This window comes from Mus caroli, unplaced genomic scaffold (genome assembly GCF_978045245.1).
Source record: "Mus caroli unplaced genomic scaffold, Mus_caroli_1 scaffold_17, whole genome shotgun sequence".
In the NCBI taxonomy this organism is placed as follows: domain Eukaryota; kingdom Metazoa; phylum Chordata; class Mammalia; order Rodentia; family Muridae; genus Mus; species Mus caroli.
The window spans coordinates 92,101,216-92,119,720 of NW_028227272.1; the positions used below are offsets into that span (position 1 = coordinate 92,101,216).

The 18,505-nt window shown below is 45.8% G+C and overlaps 1 pseudogene; it reads left to right on the forward strand.

The window, feature by feature from the left end:
• The first annotated feature begins 11,517 nt into the window (after nucleotides 1–11,517).
• On the forward strand, nucleotides 11,518–12,323 carry LOC110311356 (large ribosomal subunit protein eL8 pseudogene; annotated as a pseudogene).
• The last annotated feature ends 6,182 nt before the right edge of the window (nucleotides 12,324–18,505 follow it).

The window sequence follows — 18,505 nt, forward strand, 5'->3', positions numbered from 1 at the left end:
GCTGGGGCAGGATCTGGGGTGGGAGCTGGGGTGGGATCTAGGATGGGATCTGGGGTGGGAGAAGCTGGGGTGGGAACTAGGATGGGAGCTGGGGTGGGAGCTGGGATGGGATCTGGATAGGAGTTGAGGTGGGAGCTGAGATAGGAGCTGGGGTGGGATCTGGGGTGGGAGTTGGTGTAGGATCTAAGATGGAAGCTGGGGTGGGAGAAGCTAGGGTGGGAACTAGGGTGGGAGCTGGGGTGGGAGCTGGGATGGAAGCTGGGGTGGAAGCTGGGATGGGAACTGGGGTGGGGGCTAGGATGGGAGCTGGGGTTGGAGCTGGGATAGGAGCTGGAGTGGGAGTTAGGGTAGGGGTTAGGATGGGAGCTGGGGTTGGAGTTGGAATGGGAACTGGGGTGGGATCTGGGATGCAATCTTGGCTGGGAATTTGAATGGGAGCTGGGGTGAGAGGTAGATGAGAGCTAGGGTGGAAACTGGGTGGGAACCGGGGTGGGAGCTGGTATCATTTGGAGGGTCAAGAGATCTTGCTTGAAGAAGGGACGATTGGTGGAACTTAGCTGGGGAGAGTGGTCCACCAGACAAGGCAGTTGCAGCATCTTCTCTATGGCACCAAAGACCTCATTGTGTTTATTTCCCACATTTTCTAACCCATTTCTCTATTGCTTACCATCAAGACTTTTAACATACTGAGCCATGGGGTAAATACGGGAAGATGGCATCTCTGTGCTATGCTAACTTGGAGTCACGTGGGTCAACACCCAGAACATGTTCTGTTTGTATCAGTAATCACAGAGGACCAGTTTCACCCATAGGCACTGGCCTTACACTTGAGAGAGCCATCAAAATCCAACTGTTGTCTGTGCTTAATTAGCATAGTGTCTGTGAGATACTTAATAAGGATGGAGGGCATCACCGTTTCTGTGTTTCTAGAATCCCACACCTAAGACATATGCCACAAACACTTAAAATAGACAAATTAGATTCCATCACAACTCCAGTGCATCTAAGGGAAATCGTATATAGGATGATGAGTTAATTTCCAGGATATATAAGTAATTCCTATAACTTAAAAAGCTAGCTTAATTAAAAGATGATGGGCAAAGGATTTTAATAACTATTTTTCAAAGATGATATTCAAATGGCCAACACACATTAAAAATCTCAATGCTGCCAATTCAAATAAAAATCACAGCAGAGTATCTCCCTCAAACCACTAGAATAGTGATGACCAGTGAAACAGAAGCAAAATTAAACCCCACAAAAATAGCAATTGCTGGTGAGGATGCAGAGAAATTCAAATCCTGGTATCCTCTTGGTAGCACTATAAAGTTGTATAGCCACTATGCAGATGTAGTAGGGTATCCCTTAAGAAAAACAAAACAAAACAAACACAAAAACCCTAAAACTGAACCTACAGTGTGACCTGAAATAAAAATCTTAAGAAACTAATTACCCGACTGCCTTCATCATGATGTCATCATGATGCTAGCAGCAACAGCCAAGGAAGGAGCAAGGCAGGGCTCATCAGCAGGAAAATGGATAATGGAGGTGTAGCAGAACACACAGTGATGTTTTCCAACCTCACAAAGGAGGCTCTGGTGCATGCTACTGTGTGGAGGACACCGACAATATCATGTTCAGTAAAGTCAGCCAGTCACAGAAGCACACATGCAAGACCCTATCTCTGCAGAGTCACCAGAGCCACGAAGCTGAGAATGGCTGCAAAAGTTGCCAAGGCTGGGCAGAGGGAGTTTAATGGGCAGAGTTTCAATTCTGCAAGATGTTTGTTCCACAACACGACCACACTTAACTCCACCAAGAGAGGCATTCGGAAATAACCAAAGTGCTAAATTTAAATTTGTGCTTTTTAAAAATAAAAAAAAAACCCTAGAAAGAATAATACAAAATAGTGTGGACTGAGAGACTGAGTGTTCTTTGATGAAGAAGATGTAACAAGTCATATGTTATATATGTCCTCTTCGTTCTGAACAGAGAGACCCTCAGATGCAGCCACCAAGCAAGTCAGGCAAAAGAGGATGCCAGGGGCCAGATGAAAGGCTTGGTGCCAGTGTGTCTCTCCAAAAGATGTCTCAGCCAGTCTGTCGCTGGCTCTCACGGAACTTCAAAGAGAGTTTCATGACCGAAGCCTGAGAATTCTGTGAGAATTGCTGCCTTGTTCTTGGTTAATGTACTCAGAGTTATTTTATATGCTAACTAGGTCAAGTCTTTCTGGAATAAATATAGCACCCCATCCCCCAAATATAGAAAAGGTCTGTTGTAGGGAGATTCATTTTCAAGTCGAGTTGAATAAAGAAAAAAAATGAACTTGTGTGTAGTTAGAATGCATTGCAGAGAATAGTCTCAAGTGAAGAGATAGCATTTATGAAGGGCCAACAGGACAGTACTAGAGTCAACCACAACCAGCGATGACATCTCTAAGGATTAACTCTGATTCTCATTCTAGGGACACCCGAGAAGAGAATCCCAGTAGGGATTGCCTACCGTTTAGTTAGGATTTCTACTGCTGTGATAAAAGACCATGGCTACAGGCAACTTGAAGAAGAAAGGGTTTATTTCAGCTTAGAGGTCCACAACACAGTCCAAGACTGAGGAAAGCCAGGGCAGGAACTCAGACTAGGAATCTGGAGCCAGAGCTGATGCAGAGGCCTTGTAGAGGTGTAGGCTTACTTTTTGTTTTTTTTTTTTTTTTCAGCCAACTTTTAATAAGGGTTCAACCTCTGCTCTAGCCCATCTCCGGGCTGAAGTAGTGGGAGTGAAGATATGGGGGAAGTGAGCACGTTCAGCCATAGTTCTTTGGAGGGGGGAGAGCTCTATCTTCTTCCTCAGCAGTCCAGTCCTCTAGCAAACACCAAATAGGACTTATCAGCTCCAGATCAGTCCTCTAGGCAGGCAATCAGCACACAGGAGCTCACATGATCCTGCAGCTGCTGTCCAGTCCTGAAGAAGGCAGGTAGATGGGGCACACAAAATGTCAGCTGCTGTCCAGTGCTGAAGGAACCGTTAGGCTCGCCAACGGGCCCGAAGTGAGGCCGTGCAAGCAGCAAACTGCCTCAGAAACCTCAAGAGCAGTTTTTGGGCGAGCTTCTCTCAATAGCAGCATTGAGAGAAAACCAAGCCGATGCTCAGTGATCGTCCCCCACTGTCTGTGGGGTCATATCCACTTCAGAGGGGTACTGCTCACTGGCTTGCTCTTCATGCCTTGCTCAACTTAAGGGAGTGAGGGCTTATTTGGTCTCCAGTTAGGGGGATACAGTCACGTAGCAGAACTGGTGTAGTTGTAGTGGGAAGCTGGTTGCTCACATTCGAGAAGGTCAGGTGGTAATGCTGACACTCAGCTGAGTTCTTTTAATAAGTCCAAAACTCCAGCTTTCTGCTGCCTGCATGGAAAGTGAGTCTCCATATCTCAGACAGTCCTCTCTGGAAACGATCTCAGAGACACACCCGAAGGTGTGTTTCACGAGTGTCTTGAATGTTGCTGGGTCTAATCACACTCATCACTGAAGTTAACTGTCTCTAGGATGCAGTAGTGTGATTCCTTCTTAGAACGGGTCTGTGGTGGGAAATGCAAAGAGCTGGCTCTCTGTTTCCTCTCCGATGCAGGGCTTAGTGACAAGGAAGGTCTTGCCATTCTAACTCCTCAGAATATGTGCTCTGCAGAGGCCTGCAGGGCATCTTGAATGGGACCGCTCTGTTCAATCAGCCATGGATCCGTTTAAGGTGCTGGGGTCCTGGTCACAATGACTTCCCCTTTCTGTTGTCTGCAGTAATTTTGCTTCTGATGGTGAAGCCACAGCTGCCGCAGGCTTTACATAAGTGTTTTCTGAGAAGATTTGAGGTCTACTTTTTGGGTTTAGCACAGTTGGGCACTGTCTAAGCAACCCAGACCCTCCAGTGTGCCTCCATTTGCATGTGCAAAACACACATGTGAAACAACACATCTGTTATGATGCTGCTACATCCGTCCTGTTCAGTAACCACAGAAGCTGAGGGTCCATCTCTTTCAGAAAGTTTTTCATCTGCTCCTAACTGCCCTCCACTACCCTCCCATACCTTTTTATATTTCTGTAATTTTATCTTTTTGGCACTGCTGGGACCATTTTGTCCCATTTCTATTTTTGGTGTATCCCTCCCCTTGAAACACCTTTCGGTGCCTCCACCTGGGAAAGCCTAATGAGTGCTTATCCACAGAAGTTCCGGACACCTCCGGAAGCTTTAGCAAGCAGAGACTGGATAAACAAAGCCTCCCTTCCTATTAATTATACTTGGATATTTGACTCATCTAGGAGGAGGATGAAATTAATTAGAATAAAAATTAAAAGTAAAATGAGGCAGTAAAATCATGCAAAGGTAACGGAGAAAATGGCCGCAATTATGTGACTGAATTGACTGGCTGAGTGTGTGACACATAGAGGAAGTGGTTGCAGGGGGGCAAGAACAAGGGCAAGCTTAGCACTGGCATATGAGTCACATGACAACAGAACAATAAGCCTGAGAGATGTTGCCTAGCCAACTTGGCCCACCAACTGGCTTCCTGGTCTGCTGCTTTCTCATGGAACCAGATTCCTCTATCTTATCAAACTGCCTGCTTTATTTTAAGATGATATCTCCCCCCATGCTTAAGAAAAAAGTGATGGGGAAAACCAATTCAGAAGAAGAATCCTCCAGGTGCAGGAGAACTTTCTAAGGTATTATGATAGTTTGGATATGAAATATCCCCATAGGCTTACATGTCTGAACACTTGGCTTCCTGCTGATGGCATTGTTTTGGGAAGCTGTAAGATACACTGGAAGTGGGCCCACAATGGAGGAAGTGGGTTGCTGGGTAATTGGGCCTTATGGGTTATAGGTTCCCTGTCCTTCTTCACCCACTGATCAAGCATCTGAACTCCCCCACCACCATACAGCTTCCTACTGCCATGTCTTCTCCACCATGATGGACTGGGGCCCCTGCAAACTGTGAGTCAACCTAAACTTTTCTTGTCAGGCATTGATTCCAGGAATGAGAAAAAGAAAGGCTACTGGGAGGTGGGCAGATGCCCTTTCAGCAGCAGAAGCAAAGCAGAAAGAATAACACAGAACATTGAGAGATTTTATAAATGTAGGATTTAAGAAGTCTCTTGGGTCAAGGGTAAAGTGCTTATTGCACATACACAAAGACCTAAATTTAGATCCCTGGGGGTTAAATGCCTGGTGCTGGTATCACAGAGACAGGTAGGTCCTAGTGGCTTGCCAGCCAGTCAGTCTAGCTGATATGGGGAATTTAAAGTTCAGTCAGAGACCCTGACTCAAGCACAAGCCTAAGAGGAATTCAGAAAGGTCCTACCATCAAATGTGGCCTCCACATGTGCCATGTTGGGGAGCACCCCTGCCACGAGCACACATATGTAACATGCACATACATATGCAAATGAAACAATTCCTAAATCTGCCAGCATTTTCTTACTAGTATTATATCTTCATGTTTATTCTATCCTCCAGTCTGGAGCAGTGAAACTTGAGAGTTGAATGAGTCTGTAGTCTGGTTCCACTAAGAAAAGGAAGACAGTGGGGTGAGGTATGGAGAGATATGGTGGGGACAGGAAATACCTCTTCCCAGCTATGTGGTCACTCTCCCTTCTCAGTAGAATCTCACCACTGAGGAGCAGGGGTCTCTCAAAGACCACCTTGGATTCCTCAGCTGACTGAGAGGGTAGGACATAGCAATTGTCAGTTGGGTGGTTGTGTGTTCTGGGCAGCTCACATGCAGGTGGTGGTCCTCACAGATGAGAGCACAGGACATGATAGAAGGGAATTTCTTCCAAGGATGGAGAAAACAGAATTTGAGGCTGTCTCTATCCAAGATTGAATTCTGCCCTGTAAGCCATGCAGTCTGCTTGACCATATGATGTGTTTTCTTAACACAAACATCCTGGGACATAATAAGGCAGATCTCGCTTCTCTCTCCTGAAAATCCATTCTCCAACTGTGCTAGTGCGTGTGTGTGCATGTGGGGGTGTGGGCACATGTGTGTGTGCCTGTGCATGTGTGTGCCTCTGTGTGAGTGTGCATGTGTGTGTGAGTGTGTTTGTGCACATGTGTCTGTGTGCATGCATGTGTGTGCACTCACATGTGTGTGCCCATGTCTCTCTGTATGTGCATGTGTGTTTGTGTGTGTATGTACTATGACGTACATTTGGAAATCAGAGAAAAAGCTGATGAAATCAGTTTTCTTCTTCCATCATGTGGGTTTGAGGGAACAAACTCAGGTCATCAGGAACTTTACTCACTGAGCTGTCTCTCTAGTCCCCACTGCTGTACTTTTTAACCCTTCCTCTACTATTCCTGACCCATGAAGCTCTAAATATGACCTGGCCTGCTTGGCATGGACACACAGATGAGACATGGCCAATTAGCTTAGTCCACACCTTTATCTGATAAAAGGCTTAGGAAGGGGCCATCAATTCAGACACAAAACAGAATGGTTGTTGGATCAGGGGAAGGAGAAACACCTTCTATGAAGGTTCTTGGACAGCAATGCTGGGATCCCACAGAGGACAGGCTGCCTAAGATTACCCAGAAGAACAAGAGAAAGAACTAAGTCAGAGCCCCCTGTGTCTCAGGCCCAGCTTTGTCTGGTCACATATGTGGACCTGCAGCTTTCTACCAATCGCTAACCGTGCTTAAGAATCTTAGGAAGAACTCCGGTAATTAGTGTGACTTGAGTCTGTTGTTCCTGGGTACATCAGTTTTTGTGGGAGACCTGTGTTGGGGGAGTGAATGGCAGGGTAAGATCCAGGCTTCTCAGTTCATGTCTATAATCTTACCTATAGGCTGTCACACCCCACCTGCCACCTGACACAGAAGCCACCATCTTCATTTCTCCAGCGTAAGTAGGTTGTGCATTCTCTGGTGTCAGTGTCTGGAGTATCACTCTGTTCTAAGGATGAAGTTGTTGGCCCCTGGTGGGCTCTGTTTTAAGTGTCACATTGCTGGCCCTTGGTGGCATCTGTTCTAAGAACCATATTGCCAATCCCTGGTGCTGTCCTCAAGTCATGAAACTCTAATGATTTGAGTTTTCAAACCTGTAAATGTGTGAGGTAAATGTCAGCAAGTCTGTCCTCTGAGATGCTGACACTGGTCAGTTCTTTGTGGTCCTCTGAGACGCTGATACCCATCCCTTCAGTTCTTCGCAGTCCTCTTGAGATCCTGACACCCATCAGTTCTTTGCAGTCACCACAAATGACTTAAATCCAAACAAGACCAACTTTCCATTATAGTTCAGCAAAGGATGATAGCAGCTGCCTCAAGCAGAGATCATTGCTAGCTTAAGGACAAGCCTGTTAACTCTCTGCTTTTATCTGCATGCTGTTCCACAAATTAGATACCATCAAAGTCCACCTAGAAGTACAACTCCTTGGCTATACTTTGATGTCACTGGTCATAGAGGAATGAGGAGGTGCTGTGCAGCCGTCCACTGAAGGATTCTGGGGGAGGAGTCAGTGACTTCAGGTGCATGCCACTAGTGAGTCCACAGGCTCTTCTGACTAGAGAGAATTTTTTTTAAGATTTATTTATTCATTTCATGTATGTGAGCATGCTGTTGCTGTCTTCAGACACACCAGAAGAGGGCATCAGATCCCATTACAGATGATTGTGAACCACCATATGGTTGCTGGGAATTGAACTCAGGACCTCTGGAAGAGCAGTCAGTGCTCTTAACTGCTGAGCCATCTCTCCAGCCCTAGAGAGATCATCTTGTGTGTTGAAGGGATGCCTCACTGTCAGTTAAAAAGCCTATGGCCTACCTATGACTTAGGCAGGAAATTGAGGTGGGACATCAGGAAGAGAAAGAATTCTGGGAGAGAAGGAGGTGGGGCGATGAATCCAAAGAGAAGTGAAGAGACAGACAGATGGGCACATGGATGCATGGTGCTTGAGCACAGGTAACCAGCCACATGGCACACTGTAAGTTAAGATAAATGGGTGTACTGGCTGGTTTTGTGTGTCAACTTGCCACAAGCTGGAGTTATCACAGAGAAAGGAGCCTCCCTTGAGGAAATGTCCCCCTCCATGAGATCCAGCTGTAAGGCATTTTCTCAATTATTGATCAAGGGTGGGAGGGCCCCTTGTGGGTGGTACCATCTCTGGGCTGGTAGTCTTGGGTTCTATAAGAAAGCAAGCTGAGCAAACCAGGGGAAGCAATCCAGTATGCAGCACTTCTCCATAGCTTCTGCATCAGCTCCTGCCTCCAAGTTCCTGCCCTGTGTGAGTGTCTGTCCTGACTTCCTTTGGTGATGAGCAGAAACATGGAAGTGTAAACTGAATAAACCCTTTCCTCCCCAACTTGCTTCTTGGTCATGATGTTTGTGTAGGAATAGAAACCCTGACTAAGACAATGGGTCTCTTTAGTTATGATCTAGTCAGAGTGGAGCCCAGCTATATGGCCAAGGTGTTTGTAAATATATTTTAAGTCTGAGTCTTACTTCTAGGAGCCTGGGGCTGGGAGGCAGAATTGCCATAAGTTCAACACTGCATGGATGGCCACACAGACAGTTCTGTTATGCCCAGTAGGTCCCAAAACAAAACAAAAAGCCCACATGGACATAGGAACGGAACCTGTGAGGACTTGGGGAGTGAAATGGGTGGGGTCGGTATGATGAAAACATTATTTTATGGATAAAATGTCAAAGAGCAAATTTAATCAATAGAAAATTATGCTCGATAAAAAGATGAAAGTTTGAAAAACTATCATATCTACACAAACACACACCCACAAGTAGTATATTTTATGAAGTGGGAGCTTTTACGATGACATAAATCTGAGTGCTGTGAATGATAACACATTTTGCCTGCTGCTTTGAACAAATCTACAGCTCATGAAAGTGCTCTAGATTTAATTTTTATACTTGTATGCAAACTCCTGAGAGGAACATATATCTCTTTTCAAGCAAGAGTGTTCCCTTATGCTAGTCTGCCTTTTCAGGCTCTAGGCCATACTTGTGCCCAGTGACAAGAATAATGCTTAAGCCATTAGCCCCATAAATCCCTTAGGAGCCAAGATGTGAATGGCCCGATAGATAAATCGAGTGGAATTGAGCAAATTAGAACTGTGGCTGTTGTTACCTTTATTTATTAACCACAGTAACTCCGTCTAACCTCTTACACAACACTTAATCCATTATGAAGCTCAGAAGCCCTTCAAGGGTTTCAGCTGACTTCCGTCGTCTTCCACGAGGGCAGATTTAAGAGACTCCAGGGAGTGAAGAAGTCACAAGTCATTGTGGCTCTTATTGTCCGGGTGTCACCCTCCCCGAGATGAGAGCTGGTGTGTTAAGCAGTACCATGCTCACAGCACATGCAGGTAAAGTCACTGACAAGAGATCAGTTTTCAGGCGTGTTGGCTGGCTGCAGGAGCTTTGTCTGCCCCTGTTGCTAGGGCCAGGTATCCCTGTAACAGGAGACTGACCAAGGGGCTGCAGGTGGATGCTCCTCCCTGGGGAGGAGCCAGTCAAGTTTTCAGTAATCTTTCCTATTGACCTAGCCAATAGCCCTCAAGGAGATGGCGGAAAAGCATAAGACTCAAGGAACACACTGAAGACGCCATTTCTACCAAGCAGTTTGTCGTGTTTCCACTCTCCTCTGTATCACCTCACCTTCTCAGCACTGGGGAGTCTTCCTCATGCAGCTTTCTGTAGTCCATAACTTCCTGCGGTGGTTGGGTCATCTAGCTGCTGCGTTTCAGAGTCTTTTATTACTTAGATTATTTTTATCTGAGTGAAACGCGTATAAGTTGTAATTTGCTATCGTAGCTGTTTTGCTGCGTGCTAAGTCAGAGAGGTCCTGAGTACCTTTATCATCACACCACTTGTGTGGACCGGCGGCACATCCACTCTTCCTGCTGTGCCCAGCAGCCATGATTGTAGTCTTGGCTTCTGCAGCTTCACCCGTTCTAAATGCCACATCTAACAGGCTAACAGTACCCATTGTGTTGTCACTGGATCCTCAGATTTAGTAAAAGGCTTTCGACGATCATCCGTGCCGTGCCCATGATAGAAGTTCCCTTCTTTATGAGGCTGGCTGGTACTTGGCCGTGCCGGGCAGCAAAGAGCAGGACAAAAGCCATTCCTTTCCAGGGACCATGTGAGGCGTATGAATATCGCTGTCCCAGCTTCCTCTGAGGCGAAGGCACAATCGTTGATCAGTCATACAGAAGCAGATGAAAGGGAAGGATAGCCTTAAAGAGGAAGCTATTCTCCAGAGATATAATGGAAAACTCCCCAAGCTGCTTGTAACTTATCTCTAAGAACTGGCCTTGCATGCCTAGATTAAAAATAAACCATCCCTGCCCTGTCACGGGGAGATAAAGATCACAGGCTGCTTGTAACTACTTGTAAGGTTAAAGATGACCCAAAGGCAGGAGCATTAAACTGGCCTCAAAGCTAAAGGCTAAAACTAGTGACAGTAAACTAGCTGCTCTTTCCTGGCCCAAAGCCAACAAAATTAAAAGGTAAATCCTGTCAGCTATGGTTTCCAGAACACAAAGCTAAAAGGCAAGCTGAGAACAATAAATACAGCTGGTTGTTATTTCTTCTTAGCTTGAGCACAGCCTGGGTCCTGGGCCACGCAGAGTACTCCCTGCCGACTGCAAGGTTAAGCCAATAAAGTCTCGGGTAGCTACTACTCTCTGGTGGTCTGAAGGGTGGGAGGACACTTCTTATTCAAGGTCCAGGGCACACCCAGGTGTGATTCCCCCCAACCCCCCCACCCCTTAAGTCATACCTGGGTGTGATCTGGTGTGGAGAGATTTCTCAGAGCTCTTCCAGAGAACCCAGGTTTGATTCTCAGCATCTACATGGTGGCTCACAACCATCTGTAACTCCAATGCCAGGGATCCAGAGCCCTATTCTGGCCTCTCTGGGCAGTGCTTGTACATGGTGTGCAGATATACACACAGGCAAACTACCAACACATCTTAAATTATTAAACAAGAATAATATCAACAACAACAATAAATAACAACAACAACAACAATAACAATAACTACAAGGAAGAAAGACCCAGGGTAGCCCAGTTCTTTCCCGTTTCCCGGTGTGCATGCCCTGTATCTCCAGCTCTCATTTCCCATTTTTACTGTATTCAAAGCCTAACTTCCTCTCCCTAGTTCCCTTCTGGAAAGATCTCCAGCTTGCTTCTCTCTCTACAGCAGTTATATCTGCACATGGATGAATCTCTCTCTCTCTCTCTCATAGCTGATTCAATCCTAATGACATACATGATTTGCCCTACTATGACAAAAACACTATTTGGAGTGTATCTAATACAAACAGTCACGAACAATGTGTTCTGCATAGTCTTAGAATCTTGCCTGCATTTAAGGTTATAGCATGTCTCCATTTGCATCAGTCTTCACTATCAATGTCTAAATAATATTTTGAGTTCATAAAATTTAACTGCCAAATAGATTCACAGATACAACATTGTTAAAAAAATATTTGAGCTCTCCACCAGCCAAGCAAGATGCCCAAAGGAAAGAAGGCCAAGGGTAAGAAGGTGGCCCTGCTCCCCACCCCCACTGTCATCAAGAAACAGGATGCCAAGAAGATGGTCAACCCTTTGTTTGAGAAGAGGTCCAAGAACTTCAGCACTGGGCAGGACATCTAGCCCAAAAGAGATCTAACACGCTTCGTCAAATGGCCTCACTACATCAGGCTGCAGTGGCAAAGAGCCATCCTCTGTAAGCGGCTCAAAGTACCTCCTGCCATTAACCAGTTCCCCCAGGCCCTGGACAGGCAGACAGCTACTCAGCTGCTTAAGCTTGCCCACAAGTACAGGCCAGAGACAAAGCAAGGGAAGAAGCAAAAGCTACTGGCCCATGCTGAGAAGAAAGCTGCAGGCAAAGGCGACGTCCCAACTAAGAGACCACCTGTCCTCCGAGCCCGAGTCAATACCGTCACTACCTTGGTGGAGAACAAGAAGGCTCAGCTGGTGGTGATTGCCCGTGACGTAGACCCCATGAGCTGGTGGTTTTCCTGCCTGCCCTGTGTCAAAAGATGGGAGTCCCCTACTGCATCATCAAGGGAAAGGCCAGGCTGGGTCGCCTGGTCCACAGGAAGACATATACCACTGTTGCCTTCACACAGGTCAATTCAGAATACAAGGGTGCTCTGGCCAAGCTGATGGAAGCTATTAGGACCAATTATAATGATAGATATGACGAGATCGGTCACCACCGGGGAGGCAACGTCCTGGGTCCTAAGTCTGTGGCTCGCATTGCCAAACTGGAAAAGGCAAAGGCTAAAGAACTCACCACTAAATTGGATTAAATGTACACTAACTGTTCTGTACATAAATGTAATTACAAAATTAAAAAAATATTTAAAGTTTCCCACTACAGTCTGGAGAGATGGCTCAGTTACCAAGAGCACTTACCTCTTCATTCCTCATGTCCAAAGTGGGTGGCTCACAACCGCTTGAAACTCCAGCTACAGGAGATCCAATGCCATCTTCTGACCTCTACAAGTACTGCACACTCACACACACACACACACACACACACACACACACACACACACACACACACAAATAAGTAATTGAAAAACCAATCTTATTTTTAAAGTTTTCCACTATTTGATTAAGTTCCTTCATGAGTTCCTGTCTTATCTCTCCGTGTCCCCACAGTTTATGTATAGAAGCCTCAATAACAATGCTACCTTTCCCCAGATTGTGTTCCACACAACTTAAATCTTCCAGGAAGTCAAGGCATGCTATTGTAGATGTTGGGGTCTTGAAAATTACATCATTAGGGTGACCATTGCCACCAGCCCAGCCTCCAGCTGTCAGCTCCTGTGGTATACTGTTACAGGCTCCATCTTACTCCATAGATCCTATCTGTGTGCACCGGATGCCATGAAACTTTAGTCAACAAGCAGAGGACACAGACTAGAGGCCAGGATGGGGACTTGCTTGATGGGTCACTGTTGAATACTTGGTCTCAGGTACTTACTCTATTGACATTTGCTTTGATCATTTCCTAAAGAGCCATGCTGTTCTGAAACATCAAAGAACCTTCTTAATAGAGGTTCCAAGAGAGGAACTTTATCATTGAGAAAAGGTATTTCAAGGGTCCAGTATTTGGTAACTGCCACATTAAGAAGCAGGTAAGTTTCCTGGCTGTAAGGCTTCAAAGACCATTGGATTAGTTCCTTAGAGAATCCAAGGATTAAAAAGTAGGTAGCCCATCCAAAGTTATTCAGCAACAAGAAAATTGGTGAGCATTTTCCCACATGAAAACACACAAGGTCATCCTTCTCAGGACACAGCACATGAGTAGGTGGATGGTGGCACCTGAACTGAGTGCAGTAGGCAAGGCAAGGTCTGTGGGTTTTTCCATTCACCTTCCCATGATACTGTTCCTAGTGAAATGTATAAACATTGCCAATTCAAGGTTGGAAACACAGTTAAATCCTAAACACATTTTCCAACGAAGCCAGACAAGCTTGTGAGCAGAACTCGCTCAATGTTATTTGGTGACTGTGTGTTTGAGGTGTCTGGGGAATGGACTGGAGGCAGGGAGCCTCAGGCCTGGCTCTCATAGAGATCCACAGTGGGCCTGCGCTGTATGCGTAGTTGAGAAATTCTCATTGCCCTTCAAGGAGGAGAAAACCACTTGGAATATCGGGCAGAATTTCTCTAGAGCTGCCAGGCCCCCCAGCCAGTTCACGTTCCCACTGTCAAGAGGACAAAGGGTGCAGCGTGACCTAGAACTAACTTAACATTGCAATATATTCACAATGTGGGTAGAATTTAAATTATGCCCATTTCAGCCCCATAGCCAATTTGCTTCTGGTCCCAAGACCCTTGGGTTCCCTAAAGGCCACCTGGGCACAGGGAGTCATGAGAATGTGACGTCAGGTCATTGCTGTAGGAGTTTCAGGATGACTTTCCCAAATCCACCTCTGCCCTTGAACTACAAACTTGTAGGCCAAATTTAGCCTTAAGCCACGATTCACTGATGCAGTCGGCAAATGAGCTTCTCTCATGGTAAACAAGAATGGTGGGAGAGAGGGAGGGATGGAAGGGCAGAGAGTCTCAGAGAAGAAGGACAAGAAATTGCCTTCCATCCCCAAATCATGCCTAAAAGCTAAACCACAAATACACATAAAAGAGGCTTGGATGTGCTATATAAGGGAACTTGTTCTTTGCTTCTCCGGTGTGGGTTCCATTAGCTTTGGTAACAAGTGCCTGCATTTACTCAGACACCCCAGCGGCCCCAGGTGTCCAAGTTTTATAGGTGACATATTTGGATCAGGAAGTGGAAGATCTGCAGTATTCCATTTTGAAAATGCTTGCTCCATGGACATCACGGGTCTCTCTGAGCTCACATGGTGAAATTCTACGGTTCCTTGTGGTGGCATTAGGAAGTGAGGTCTTTGGGTCAGGAGGGTGGAGTTCTAAAGAACAGGAGGAATCAGCTTAGTAGAGAAGAAAAGGATCATTGTCTCTTGGACTGGTGAGAACAAAGAAGGGAGGCATGGAAAACCGTGAAGTGAGTCCACCCAGCCCTGTGATCTCTTCAGCCCCCAGAGCAGTGGAGACTCAGTCTGCTGGCTGTGGTGTTCTCTTACAGCAGTTTGAATTGGTTGGTGCACTCACATTTTTTATTGATTTTTTTTCCCCGATTCTGTGTGTTAGGTGCTTTTCTTGTTACTCTGATAAAATGCCCGACAGAAGCAGCTTTAAGAAGAAAGTGTTCATTCCTAGGCAAATGGATAGGCCTGGAGGGCATCATCCTGAGTGAGGTAACACAATCACAAAGGAACTCACACAATATGTACTCACTGATAAGTGAATATTAGCCCCAAAACTTAGGATACCCAAGATACAAGATACAATTTGTTAAACGCATGAAACTCAAGAAGAATGAAGACCAAAGTGTGGACACTTTGCCCCTTCTTAGAACTGGGAACAAAACACTCATGGAAAGAGTTACAGAGATAAAGTTTGGAGCTGTGACAAAAGGATGGACCATCTAAAGACTGCCATATCCAGGGATCCATCCCGTAATCAGCTTCTAAACGCTTACACCATTGCATACACTAGCAAGATTTTGCTGAAAGGACCCTGATATAGCTGTCTCTTGTGAAACTATGCTGGGGCCTAGCAAACACAGGTGTGGATGTTCACAGTCAGCTACTGGATGGATCACAAGGGCCCCCAATGGAGGAGCTAGAGAAAGTACCCAAGGAGCTAAAGGGATCTGCAACCCTATAGGTGGAACAACATTATGAACTAACCAGTACCCCAGAGCTCTTGACTCTAGCTGCATATGTATCACTGGAAAGAGAGGCCCATTGGACTTGCAAACTTTATATGCCCCAGTACAGGGGAACGCCAGGGCCAAAAAGTGGGAGTGGGTGGGTAGGGGAGTTGGGGGGGGGGTGTATTGGGACTTTTTGGATAGCATTGGAAATGCAAATGAGGAAAATACCTAATTAAAAAAAAAAGAAGTCACAAATGTGGAGTTTGTGGGGAGACACAGAGAGAAGAATGCATAGAAATGATGTAAATATAGTGCTCATATCTAAGATTCTCAAAAAAATTAAATTAAATTAAAACATCAAAAAAAAAAAAAGAAGAAAGTGTTCAGTGTGGTGAGTGTGAGGGTTTAGTCCACCATTGTGGTGAAGACACAGTGGCAGGGGCATGAGGCAGCTGCTCACAGTGCCCTGCACCAGGAAGCAGAGAGACAACAGCTGGTCATCACCCTTTCCTCTGAGACTCTGCTGTAGAATGATGTCATCTGTTCTCAGGGAGGTTCTTCCCACCTATGCCAACGGAACCTAGGAACTTCCTCACAGACCCACCCAGGAGTTTGTCTCCTAGGTGATTCTGGATCCTGCTTAACTGTTGTTAAGTTTCACGGGCAAGAGATCCTTTCTTTATAGTCGAGGCTGGTCTGGAACTCACCCAGGCTGGCCTCAAACTCAGGGTCCTTCTGCCTCTGTCTTGTGTGTGCTGGGGCTACATGTGTTGGCTTGCATGCCTGGATACATTTCCAAATGATTATTAAAACATCACCTTTCTGTTTTGAGAGGGAACATTAACTGTTCTTTTCAGAACATCTGAGAGGTCGTCTGTCATTGTCACTGGGTTTTCTGGAGCACTTGACATTTTATAAAAGAAACATAATTGATTGGTTATTTTTTCTTAAATTGCCAACTCTTTGAAGTAATTTGTCAAAAAAAAGTAATTGGAACCCCATGCCATATATAAATAAATAAAATCTCCTACTCATTCCAGAGTGATTATAAGACAGATAGTTTATTACCACACTCTACAGGTTGTGACGGGCCGCCTCCGAGTTGCCAGGCATTCCCGTCTCCTGCCATGGGTCTGTATAATTAACCTCCCCTGCCTGCCTGTGGGTGGTACATATGCTTGCTTGACCCAGTGGAATATGGGATGGCATGTCTATAATTATATGAGTCAGTTGGCATGCTTCCTATCAGTTTTGCATCTTCCTGGTACAGGTGAATTAAGAGGCCAACTGGAAAGACCCATGTTACCAGGAGCCAGAGTCAGCTCTGGTCTGAGCCAAGAGGCAGAGAAGACCTGAATCTTGCCATCATCCCCTTGGGTATAGAGACTAGCCTTCCCTAGTCGGGTTTCAGGTGAGCCCCTACCCTGCCCTTGACCAGAACGTGGACTCCTGGAGACATTGATTCAAAAGGCACAGGTTATTCAGGCCTGGACTCCTTAAGAAACCAGGAAGATAAACGTGTGTCCCTTTAAGCTACTAAATATAATGATTTGTTGAGCAGCCGTTGACACCAAAGCACAGATCTGCCTTTGTGTATGCAAGAGTGTGTGCAGCCATGGCTGGTCTCTGAAGGTCTCATACTCATCCCACCCAGGCTTCTTCCTGTTCTTCTTATCCAGAAATCTCAGCATCTGTGTCAGCGGATCTCAACACCATTTCTGCATTGCAGATTGTTTTTATCTTTAAAATGACTCTGATGGGGTGTCCTCCAATGAGTCTCCCAGTCAGTGGTTCACTAAAAAAAGATGTCCCTTACCTTACGTCTGTCTACACGTAACAGAGCCTAACAAAACACAATTGCCCCAACTGTAGCTCAATATTGCTCGCTGAAAAACTGACTCTGGTGTTTTTATCTTTAAGATTGTTGTTCCTTGTTGTCTGAGTTAGGGTTTTACTCCTGTGAACAGACACCATGACCAAGGCAACTCTTATAAGGACAACATTTAATTGGGGCTACCTTATAGGTTCAGTCCATTATCATCAAGGTGGGAGAATGGCAGCATCCAGGCAGGTAGAGCTGAGAGTTCTACATCTTGTTCTGAAGTCAAACAGGAGAAGACTAGCTTCTGGGCAGCTAGTATGAGGGTTTTAAAGACCACACCCATAGTGACACACTTCCTCCATCAAGGCCACACCCAGTCCAACAGGGCCACACCCACTCCAAGAAGGCCACACCTCCTAATAGTGCCACTCCCTGGTCTAGGCATACTCAAGCCACCACACTTGGCTTGCAGTTGTAGGGATCCAGTGATCCCAGCATGTTGGATAGTCACTTAGGCTGCATGTGGTGAGAAAGTGTTTCCATGGGAAGGGGTTTTTCCTCTGTAAAAATACTTCAGGATCTGAGAGGAGCTTCTAAACCAATGATGGAAGCCAGTCATTTTAACTTTAAGGAAATAAACGAGTAAATGAATAAATGATTAAATGTTTGTTTTCAATAAGGTTTTGGATGTTTAAGCATCTTAGCTTTCAGAGCCTTTATTGATGGAGCATGGATGAACACTAGCTCAAGGCAAGCTAGAGACTAGGTATGCATCCACATCATGGCAGGTGTCAGGTGTTGTAGGATGTTGCCCCCTGACAACCATACAACCATTCCTGTCTTAATTGGCAGCTGTAACTACTAACACTGGAGCAGCTTCACCTTCATTAGTCTCCAGTGCTTAAGTGGATCACTTGCATCTGCCTCCCCACCCTTGCCGTCCTGTCTGAGCTGAACTGATCGAAGCAGCCTCTCTCCAGACTTTGCCCCTGTACATGCCTGGAAGAGCCTCCCTTCCATATCCGTAAGACCCTACTTCTTCAGTGTCTGCTCCACCATGTCCTGTTAGAAAGACAACTCTAGCACTCTGCAGAGACATGGCTAACCATAGGTGCCCAGCTTTGTCATCTGCATGCATTTATCACCTTGGGGTAAGACCGGGCCTACGTTCAACCACATCCCATGTTAGCTGCTACATCCTGCCTACACTATGGGACAAGAAACACTACATTTCACAAAGGCTTCTTGGAAATGACGACCTTTACGGTGTTTTCCACCGTGGTTTGTATGAATTGCTGTAATGCGATTGGGTACCTGGCCTGTCTGTCTGTTGAGGCAGTTTGTGATGGCAGTCCTTAGCTGTGCTCTCCAATATGTGAGTTTTAACATTGTTGCGTGTTTTTACTGAGGCATTGTTACACAGC